The following is a 12226-nucleotide window of genomic DNA, read 5'->3' on the forward strand; positions in this document are numbered from 1 at the left end:
CTGCATCTAACAGTAGTAGAGCAAACGCTCCTAGCATTCTAGCATTCGTCGTCTGCATTATTTTACTGCAGGTAGTGCAGACAGGCAGTGGTTATCGTTCCTAGCGTAGTAGACAAGCAGCACCGTTTCTAGCGTAGATAAAGTATACTGACATGCAAAACACACTCACAATCTTAGTCCTTTTCAAGCAAAGAACTAAAAACTGTTTCTATGAAGCCGAGAACGCCACCGTTGTCGAATAAAAAGGCATGCAGCTCTATTAGTTTTTAGAAATGAGCCGTGGCATTAAGAAAAAGAGTTTTTCGGTTATCGTTTTACGTTATTTATTTTGTTTTACTTCGTTCGCCTTGCGTGTAAATGATACTAACTGGTAAATCGGTTAAGGCTTATGTCATACAAGAACCAGAATATGGCGATTTCTGTTTTGCGACCCTGAAATTTGTTAGTATCGATATTGACTTAGGCCCATCGCTATATTTGCATTTATGACCGACTGCCCGTAAATGGAACGAGGTTTTTACGAGCATTTTCACAGACTGACTTATTACATAAAGAATAATAGGTTAGTGTTGATTATATCGCCAAGGCTCGTGTTTTTTTATTTTCTAAGCCTCGCAGGATAAACCTGATCTATAATCAACACTAACCTATTATTCTCTATATAACTTGATCAAAAGATCCTTTTTTAACTTTCAAAGTCCAATCTTTGACCACAGGAAAAGACGGTTCTGCATAATCATCCCCGATCATTTACATAGTAATCAATGTATTATAGCATGTTAATACTTCAAGATTAATCATATATCAGTTTTTGTCTTGGGATTCTCTATTATATGGATGTTACATATAGATGGTGCTTATCTTACTTTTGCTGTCCACTTTCCACTGCTGTTAACCAATTATCCGATTTGCTCATTGATATCAGCTATAGCCCTTGTGGAAAAACATGGCTTTGTTTCATATAAAAAGTTAAATATATATTTGAATAGCCTATGTGAAAGAATTATCGAGGTAAAAATTTTGTCATTTGATGCAGGTTGGTAAAGTCATTTTCAAATTTTCGAATGACAATTACAGAGAGGGTAATCACGTGACAAACAAGATGGCGACGCCCATGCCGAGGTAGGTATTTTCATCGTTTAATACCCTTTATTACTTGTATTATTCTTTTAATTCCGCCCACTTTCCAGCCACATTAGGAAGAAAGTTCCTGGCTTGTATTACATGGTGATATTCGCTCTATATCTCGACTTAACTCGCTGCGAAATTTGTTAGTGGGATTTTTTTGTCAGATTTTTTTTAGAGGTCACAGTGACCTTGACCTTTGACCTAGTAACCCAAAATGGGTGTGGCGTGTAGAACTCATCAATGTGCATCTACGTATGAAGTTTCAAAGTTGTAGGTGGAAGCTCTTTGATTTTAGAGCCAATGTAAAGGTTTAAGCACGACGCCGGCGGACGGCGGACGACGAGCAGGCTATGACAATACTTCGGGTTTTCTCCGAAAACAGCCTCGCTAAAAAGAACTCCTATGCCAAGGTCTCAGACTCCAATGAACTCAATATACCGGTATGTGTCCAAGATCTAGTTCACGTCATCAACTTTGGTAAACTGCAACATGTCCATAGGACATGAATGTTCCAACATTCCGTGATTTTGTTTTTGTAAACATTGAAAGAGTCGGATAAACATAAACCTTTTTACTGCATATGATGTTTTTAATTGTGCAAAATATATGGGTCTAGATCTACTTAGATCAATTTATGGGAATTCATTTATAACCCGTGTTCTGTTTATACGAATTAATCAGAATTTGTTTATTGATGATGAAAACGGTTTTAGTCGTCCGTCAAATACAAACAAAAAATGAATACCCCGGTAATGGGTAATATTGGTAATATCGATTTATTTTGTAACAAATACCTGTATCAAACCAGTTGTTTGTTTACATACTTTATTTACATGATTCATTGATAATAAAAACACCTACGCATATACTTCCGTAATCAAATAAACAGCTGTAAAGAAAACTGTCCAAATACCGGGCCAGTTAAGTATGTTTATGGTGGGTGTTTGTTTATGTGTAAAAGTTGTGGTTTAGGAAAGTCCATTTGTTTCACAGTTATGTAAATAACATGTCGTTGACTAACATGCATATTAATTAGTGTTATTCATAACCTTTTCCTTTGGACTTTTTGTAGGGAATAACGGAAACAATAGGCACGAATAACGAAATCCATGTACGCCTACATATATCGCTCAATGCTGTTGAATACACAGGCAGAAGTATCGTTAAAAAAAATCAAACTCCCCTCCCTACGCCCGTCCGACCTCTGTTCATGACCGTAAGGTCCCGGGACCCTATCCACCCCCGTCCGACCTCACACCATGACCGCCACCTCGGGACCCTACCTCCCGTCCGACCTCAGATCATTACCCCAAAGTCCCGGGATCCTACCTCCCGTCCAACCTCACTCCATGACCCCACCTCGGGACCCTAGCACCCGTTCGAACTCACCCCATTACCGCCACCCCGGGACCCTTCCCCTCCGTCCGACCAAACCCCATAACCCCCAGGACCCACCTCCCCGTACGACCTCGCCCGATGACCACCACCTCGGGACCCTACCCCCTGTCCGATCTCACCCCATGATCCCGACCTCGGGTGTCACTCCAATAACCCCAGGACCCTCCCCCCTTCCAACCTCAACCGACCTTACACACTGATTCAAAACACATTTTTGCAAAAAAAGTTTTTTTTCGACAATCTATTACAAAATATAATTTAAAATCGACTTTATGAGCGTTAATTATAAACGATAAATACATATGTTACTGTTTTTAACATATAACAACAATAATTTTTTTGAGTTATAGCAGAATCATAATAAATCGAGGGGTCATGTCCATTGGTCCGTACATGTTAGCATTTGACGGCTTCACCTTCCAAAGCCACGTTCTTGATTTGTTTCTTTGTGCATTGTTGATTTCGTATTTGTTCAAATGGACAGCATTTTTAAATATTTCGCACAGTTACGAAGATTTTAATTTGATCTCAATTCTGACAATATTATGGAATTTGTTTGGGAAATATTGAACTCCCACAATAAGATCATACCCGGGAACCCCCCGGTCGCTAGATTGACGTCAAACAATTCCCTCAAACAAAACCACTATTCCTTGATTGATTGGTTTGAAGTGTTTTGAAAATATGTAAGTAAATTTTGATCATCAAGGGGTTCTTTAAAGAATGTTATAGTGCCAGGCTTAAGATACGTTCTAAAATATATATCACTCGGGTGTTTTTTAACTGGAAGAAATGCTGATTTTGCAAAGCCACAGTTTCAATTTGCTGTTAAAATAAGATATCGCAGATAGCGATTAACATATCGGGCAGATTTACAGATGCCTATGGTATGAATCAGTATTCATTGTTTGTTAAAACGTTACTACACACACATTGTCAGTGCTACAGTAAAATATTCGGTCGATGTTCGCATTATTAAGATGAAGTATTTACCGCATTAAGCGACGGGATAGGGGATATTTTAAGTTAAATAACCTAAACATACTCTAATAGATGAGTTTATACAAAATGCGCAATGAAAATTCGGCGTTAATTTAGCTTGTAATCTAAACAAGTGTCTTTTAGCTCAGATGACACACGTTACTCATCGAAAATCAATAATATAAGCCGACTACCAATGAAATGTTGTTCTTCCATCCCCGAATGCGGGTCAATCCAAGCTCCCGCAGGTAACAATGGTTGAAAGTCATGCCTTCACAACCATGTCCAACTCATTACAATGGTGTTTTGCAGTTTAAATATACGGTATTTTTTTTATCGCAGAGCAGATGTTAGTTCTGTGGGTTGTGATATTTGTGCAATACATGTATTGCACGATTGGCACGAGTTTGTGTCCGACTATATGGCTGCTTTCACGATCGACCAGTCTGCAATCGTAAAAACACGCATTGAATCAAATATTAAAACAAATTGCTCAAAGTGTCCTAAGGAAAGAATAATATGCATATTAAAATAAATATGGGCCGCATACTTCCATTTGCACGTGCAGCACGAGGACACAAGATTCGCGCGTTGTCCAGGAGCGTCAGATCGCCATATACGATTTTTGTCAAGTTAAAACATGTTTTCAAACAACAATGTGCAAAATTTCAAATTGGTATATTGAATCGTTTCAGATAAATTAGCATTACAATAAGCATTATGTTGCAGAAAAACAATTAAAGATCTATAAATAAACATGTGCACGTGTCTATTGATAGATCTTTGTTGAAAAGTGGCTACAGTAGTATTTTTCCTCGTAACAGTTGTTATTTGAGTAAAATATCTATTGGTGCATAAATCCACATGTGGTTAGTGTGTGGCTATGATATTTAATAGTAAAAACGTCAATTTGAATAAATAATAATCAAATTATGACGAAAAAACAACTCATTGTCTATACCAATATTAGATTAGACCGTATTGACTTGACATGCCGTCCTGACCTAAACACATGGACGCTTAAGAATAGGTCCGGTCCATACAATAACCGAAAAGCACCGAAAAGCACCGAAAAGCACCGAAAAGCACCGAAAAGCACTCAATTTCTCTATATATATATGCAATATATCGTTTTTAGTGTATGTTAACGAGTTTAATTAGTAAGAAATGGTTATATGATTGTATATTTATACAACATTGTGCCCAAAATGGTAAATATCGGCAATTACCGACCGAAAAGCACTTCATGTGGAAACCGAAAAGCACTCAATTTCTCGCTATATATATGAATATTTGCGTTTCTATTGTGTGTAAACAGTTTAAATTAGTTATAAATGGTTATATTTCATGCATATTTATACTACCTTGTGTTTATTATGAGGTATTAAGCCCAAAAATTGGATAAATATCGGCAATATACCGACCGAAAAGCACTTCAAGTGAAGACCGAAAAGCACTCAATTTCTCGCTATATATATTAATATTTGCGTTTCTATTGTGTGTAAACAGTTTAAATTAGTTATAAATGGTTATATTTCATGCATATTTATACGACCTTGTGTTGATTATGAGGTATTAAGCCCCAACATTGGATAAATATCGGCAATTACCGACCGAAAAGCACTTTATGTGGAAACCGAAAAGCACTCAATTTCTCGCTATATATATGAATAGTTGCGTTTCTATTGTGTGTAAACGGTGTAAATTAGTTATAAATGGTTATATTTCATGCATATTTATACTACCTTGGGTTTATTATGAGGTATTAAGCCCCAAAATTGGATAAATATCGGCAATATACCGACCGAAAAGCACTTCATGTGAAGACCGAAAAGCACTCAATTTCTCGCTATATGTATGAATATTTGCGTTTCTATTGTGTGTAAACTGATTGAATTAGTTATAAATGGTTATATTTCACGCATATTTATACTACCTTGGGTTCATTATGAGGTATTAAGCCCCAAAATTGGATAAATATCGGCAATATACCGACCGAAAAGCACTTCATGTGAAGACCGAAAAGCACTCAATATCTCGCTATATATATGAATATTTGCGTTTCTATTGGTTGTAAACGGTTTAAATTAGTTATAAATGGTATATTGCATGCATATTTATACTACCTTGTGTTTATAACGAGGTATTAATGCCCGAAATTGGATAAATATCGGCAATATACCGACCGAAAAGCACTTCATGTGAAGACCGAAAAGCACTCAATTTCTCGCTATATATGTGAATATTTGCGTATCTATTGGGTGTAAACGGATTGAATTAGTTATAAATGGTTATATTTCATGCACATTTATACTACCTTGTGTTTATAACGAGGTATTAATGCCCGAAATTGGATAAATATCGGCAATATACCGACCAATATCCCGCGACAGCAGAGAATCACCGAAAAGCACTCAAGTTCTCTATATATACTTGCAAGTTAACTATAAGGGCCGATTTTAATGGATTGAAAAGATGTACATATTTATTTAGTCAAAGTCTGTTCATATTGAAACTTAATTTTAATGTCTGAAGTCATCATTAACAACTTGTGAACGAACGGGCGGTACGCTTCTTTAATCAGCACAAAGCAGTTTGGAAATAGATTTTCGCACCTTCAATTAATTATATTCCAGATAATGATGAGAAGTTGTGTTATGATCGGCGCCTTTCATTCATGTCCGAACAGTGCGGCTCTTGTGAATTAATGTACAGTTTTGTTGATTTACATGTGCTCCATTATTTATTCCATGTACGATGTGAATCTAATCTTAGTTTTAGTGCAGATTCGTTCATACGACACAAAGACACTATTTTATGTTACGGATCTTTTCGGTTTAGAGGACTGAGACATTCATGTTAAAAATCGAATATAATATATTTTTTTGTTTTAAAAACAGGTAGCAAGTTATAAATGTATCGGCAATGTACCAACCGAAAAGCATTTCATGGTGTTTATCATCTTATACGTAAATTGATGTATATGTTTTAAGTATTTCTAATTGACGTGAAACTCTTGAATAGAAATTGCAGCATGACTTTTAGTTAATGTGCTTTGTATTAATAATAGCGATTTTAATCGTTCCATTAAAACCATTCATTGCGCGAGTATCTAGTGTACGCTGGTAACTTAACACGCATTTTATTATGACTATTAATTAACAGCTCAAACACAAATTTAAAAAGGGGCGTGTGCGTTAAATCAATTAAAATGGATTATTGAAGATACAAAAAAATCAACATGTACACTTGAAATTCAATAGCTCCCCAAACTGAGTGCCGAAAAAACAACGTGTCAACGTGTCACGTATATTTCCCCTCCCTTACCTACCTGAATTAATATTGCAAAAAAACGTGTCAGCAATGCTTCTCGTATGACAATCTTCCACCAATTAATGCAATAAAAACAACGTGTCAATATGGGACCCCAAAAACGCACATGGTTGCCGGGTAATGACCCCCTTTTCTCGCATAAATGCAGGAAGAACCAAGTGTCAGCGTATAACACACAAGTTCCCCCAATTATTGCAGCAAAAACAACATGTCAACGCGTTCACATCTGGTCGGCGCCTGAGTATGGGGCCAGACCCGTCTACGAAATGTATATATATATCCATATTTTAACATGTCTTCACCACTTGATATTGTAAATTGTGTTTTTCGGTCAGGATAGCTTACAAAATGTCTGAATTTCCGTGCATTGAATGCACGTTAGAGTGCAATGAGGATACTATTCAGTGTAGTAATTGCAAAAATTGGCTGCATCGCCAGTGTACTAATTTAAATACTGAAGAATATAAATCTTGGTCAGACAGAAATTTGAATTATTTGTGTAAATGTTGTGCATTCAGAGGAACGGATTATGATGCAGAAGGGTCGCTGACAAGGTAAGTGCATTAGAACGATAAGTTGTAGATTCCTATAACTGTTTTCAAAAAACAAAAAATGAAATAATACAATGCTTAGATCCAAGATTTATTACATGTTATAATAAAAATAATAATAATACATATCACCAATATTACATAAACATTATTGTAATGGAACTTAGCGTTTGACACTACATATGAGTCTTTGTAGTCGACACTGATACTTGCACATGCCGTTGTTTCCCGGGGTACGGCTCTCCAAATGAACCAGATCTTTGGCATAGTCGGCAGGGAATTTAATATCAGGAAATTTTATTAAATTGTTCTTAAATGTTTTCGCTAAGCACTTGTTTATTTTGATTCTCTGTCTGTCGAAGACTATTTTCTGCAAGCCCGGACATTTTGAGAAATTTCCACGTGTCAGTATTTCTGTGATGTACACGTGCTCACATCCATTTCGTGATATGTCATTCACGATTTCGATGATTCTTCTCACTATCTCTTTCGGTTGTGATGTAGGGGTAATGTCATTACCACCGACAGCTACGATGACGATGTCCCCTTTTTCCTTTAACATCTTGCCGTACAGATCTGTGTTCATTCTGTCTGTTCTCAAACCGCCTTGGCCGTACCATTTTACATTATAAGGCACGTGTAGCCCTTTTCTCTCGTCGCAAAAGCAACATAGACGTTTGATGTAACTATCGCCGAACAATACTACTTTAGCCATTGTAGAAAAATATTCTGCCAGTTAGGTTGTGTTGTTCTTATTTATATTAGTTGATACTGTTGAGTTAAAGATGTCAGCACAATTCAAGCTGACACAATAATATCAGTTTGTAAGATTTAATTCACACCTCTCGCTTATAAAGTATTCACTCAACGTGCTGGCACAATAGTATCTGTTTTTAATTATGTGTAATTGCATTCGCACCTCTCGCTTAACTCAACGTTCAAAGGCACGGGCACAATCACACTTTATTAGCGCCGTCTTTAAACCCTTTTAATCTCTAAAGAACAGATTAATTTGAACTTAATTGACAAAATTATTTTAACTAATGCAAGCTAGAATTAATATGTGACTACTTGCTATACAATCAGTATCATTCGAAAATGGATCGTATTTAATTGTGGTTCCTTCTTTGAACTTATGTTGACGGCCGACTTTTAGAATAGCTAGTGCCAGTAATAAATGTATTTCTTTAAATTCACATGTTGTTTTAAGTTATTTAATCTATTTTAAATATATGTGTCTACGTGCTAATTTTTGGTGAAATGAAAGGTTCAAATGTGTCTTATATATATTTTATCCATGTATCATGTGTATTCAGTTTTCATGCGAAAATATATCTTATTTCTTAATTTCCACCATTCACACTTTATTAGCGCAGCGCCGACTCAGTAAATTAATTAATGTATTAAAAAAAAGTGCAACGGTGAGGTGGATCAATTGTTAGTGCACACCACTTTAGCAATAAATGAAAGTTATTTTGTCTGTAAATCCGATATTTCCAATACAGTAGCCATGTTCCTGTGTATTAGATGATAAGATCATCACAGCAGGTTGCCAATACACAGTGTAGACTGAAATGAAAACAGTTATTTTGGCTGTAAATCCAATTCCAGTACAGTAGCCATGTTCCTGTGTATTGAACTGATAAGATCACCACAGCAGGTTGCTAATACACCGTGTAGACTTCCACTGTTTTATTATAGTAATTGTTATTTACCTGCTTGGGATAAATGGTGTATTCATTCGGGTCGGATGGTGTATTGTAATATATATAATTCTGATAAGAAACAGTAGCACACAACAGGAATTTGGTTGATAAAAATAACTGATGTATTTATTGAAAGTGAAATTTGCCCAGAATAGTTGTATAAAATTTTTCGTATAGCGGCCAAGTGCATTAATCCCGATCGCTGTTGGGTATTTTACTGTTTAGTAACACCTTAATACCATCATTTTTTAACTGATAACGGAAATAAAGAAATATCTTTTTTTTGTTAAGTATACGTGCTTGAATTAATGTTACATCTTTCATTGGAGATACATTGCGGCAGAGTTCTAGTTCGCAGCGTAATCAAGCTCCGTGTAATCGGTATCCTACAATAAATAAGTTTTTAATTATGTGTAATTTAATTCGCAACATTGCTTATCTCAACGTTCAATGGCCCGCGCACGTCACAAAATTTTAAAACATCATTATTGTTAAGTGTACATGCTTGATATATTCATAAAATAGCAGTTTTTTAAAAACAATCGGACTTTAACCTTTAATTCGATGCAAATGAACAGAAGAACTGATGTATTTATTTAACGTGAATAACATTTTGAACTAAAAATGTTTTGAATTAATGTTAATGCAAAAATAAATCTATAACATTATACCGCTGTTGTGTATTTTACTGTTAGTAACGCTCGATTGGTCATTGTCGGCTCGTGTAAAACGTACATGTACCCCGGGTACTCTTAAGTAACTCATACTCATGTTGATGCAGTTTTTCATAACAGAAGTTTGTTTAAGATAATCGTTAGCGCGTTTTACGACATCGGATTTTGGGCGTGAAATACGACTGGGGTACAGTCTAATTTCGACCGGGTACATGTAGGTAGTACCCGAGCCGACAATGACAAATCGAGCGTTAGTAAGCCATTAATACATACATTTTTAAAATGTGAACGGAAATAGGAAAAATATCGTTTTTTGAGAAGTTTACGCGCTTGATTAAATGTTAGCTGTAGAAATTTAGTCAACTCTTCGGGACACCCTCTTTTTACAGACTTCGGGCCGCATTACAGTCAAAAAAGAAAAATGCATTGATAAATGCTGCTAAGTCCGAAAGGAAACTATTAGATGCGTATAATGTGGAATTACAGCAGACTGATGTTACGTTCCCGTCTTCAGACGCAGACAAGATGGCGATCAATATTCTGCACAAATTTCATCCTGCAATCATAGGGCATTACACGCCTATAAAAACAATCGGTGACGGCAACTGTCTGTTTAGATCTATTTCAAAATGTTTGAATGGTAGTGAAGAGCAACATATTTTGTTGAGATTGTTATCTGCTCTTGAACTTATTGAAAACGAAAGTTACTACAAATCGGATCAGTTCCTCGCCGATGACAGAATACTTAAGGCGGAATATTCAAATTTGTTGCATGATGTTATAGGTCTATACACATGGTCGTGCGTCGAGCTAATCTTTGTGGTAAGCGCAGTAATAAAAAAATGCATTAAGTCGTACTATCCGCCTCAGCCATTCTCGGACTATACGTCCGAAGCCTTAACACGGCGTGTTGTGGGTAGGGGATGTAAAGACATGTCACCTGATATAACAATAATGTGGTCTCAAATGTCTCGCTCGGAGATAATCAGACTAGAACCTAACCATTTTGTGCCATTGATTCCTGCAAACAAAATTCTAGTAAATGATGTTTCGCCACTCAGTGATGATATTAAAGTTACAAAGGTAGAAACATGTTCAATTCCTGCTAATGCAACTTTTGTGGTAATTGATGGTGACGACTCCGATTATGACCACTCGGAAACTGTTGAAAGGTCTTTTGAAAACTCATTATCTGAGAGCAGTGATGCAAATCAGAATGATGAACTGGCAAATGACCAAGCAACGGCTTCTGAGGCAGACAAAACTGTAACATTGTTTAGTGGGAAATTAAACTCTTCATTCATGGAAACGGAGAAAGCCGTTCACCTTTTGAAAAACACCTCGGGTGAGGGGTTGGGCCAAATTCCAGGGGGCGCTAAAGAAAATTGTTACTTTTTGATAAATAATACCAAAAATATAGACAAGCGCTCTCGCAATAAAAGAAGCTGTTTCTCGGATGATTGTGGTGTCTGGGATACAAACAGCGGCGCCTCTCCCAAGACATTTTATTTAATTGGTAGCACCGGCGATCTCACAGTTATTTACAAAAAGAATAACGTGTTTTGCTCTTTAACACGTGCCCAACAGCAAAGGAAATATGTACCTATGAATCCACAACCTGATATATCTCAAGTTGTTGCGGTTCAGCAGTATTATACTTCCTTGAAGTTGGACAGTTCGTATAAGAAGAAGGTCACTTGGTTGGGAGAGGGTGGGCTGCAAAGTACGTTAGCTTTAGTGGAATATGTTGGTAAATTTCCAGGTCTAAGTTCTCACGGCAATGCACGACAGAAACGTGAGTTTCTTAGGACTCCATCTTATGTAATGGAAGAGGTCGCGGATTTGCTTAAGTTAAACAAACCAAAACAGGTCTATGACAAACTAAAGAATAAGTATGATGAAGTGACACGCCCAGGTAATATTCAATTAATCCGTAACAAGAAACAACATGTGAAAAAGGCTGAAGCGCCACATTCAGCAGTTCATACGAAAAATGTTGCTGACCAAATATTACAGTTAGAAAATATGGTGTCGCAAAACCACCCATATGTCAGGACAATTATTCGTACCAATGCAAAGGCTCCATGCATTATCTTATATACGGACGAACAACTGGCAGATTTGCAAAACATTTGTTGTACAGGCCACTCAATTCTAGGTGTTGATAAAACTTACAATTTATGTGACATGCATATCACGGTTACCTGTTACAAGCAACTTAGTGTCACCCGACAACAGACGGACGTTCATCCAATATTCATAGGTCCAATCTATATTCATGATAATAGTGACTTTGAGTCGTACTGCCACTTCTTTAATACACTGAAAATGAAATTATGCGGCTCATCTCTTAACTCCCTAGTCATTGGCAGTGACGACGAACGCGCTCTTGTCAAAGCAGTTGAAATCGCGTTCCATGAGGCAACCCATGTGCTTTGTACACGACATCTCAGAC

The 12226-nt window shown here is 36.7% G+C and overlaps 1 protein-coding gene across 1 annotated transcript in view; it reads left to right on the plus strand.

Annotated features, from left to right (window-relative positions):
• The first annotated feature begins 4492 nt into the window (after window positions 1-4492).
• Window positions 4493-12226, plus strand: part of LOC127871855 (mediator of RNA polymerase II transcription subunit 6-like) — a 59608-nt gene continuing 51874 nt past the window's right edge. The window contains exon 1 of the mRNA XM_052415114.1: window positions 4493-4537. The gene's annotated coding sequence lies outside the window, so the exon portion shown is untranslated. The remainder of the gene's footprint in view (window positions 4538-12226) is intronic.

The sequence above is a fragment of the Dreissena polymorpha genome, chromosome 3, assembly GCF_020536995.1.
Source record: "Dreissena polymorpha isolate Duluth1 chromosome 3, UMN_Dpol_1.0, whole genome shotgun sequence".
NCBI classification, from domain to species: Eukaryota; Metazoa; Mollusca; class Bivalvia; order Myida; family Dreissenidae; genus Dreissena; species Dreissena polymorpha.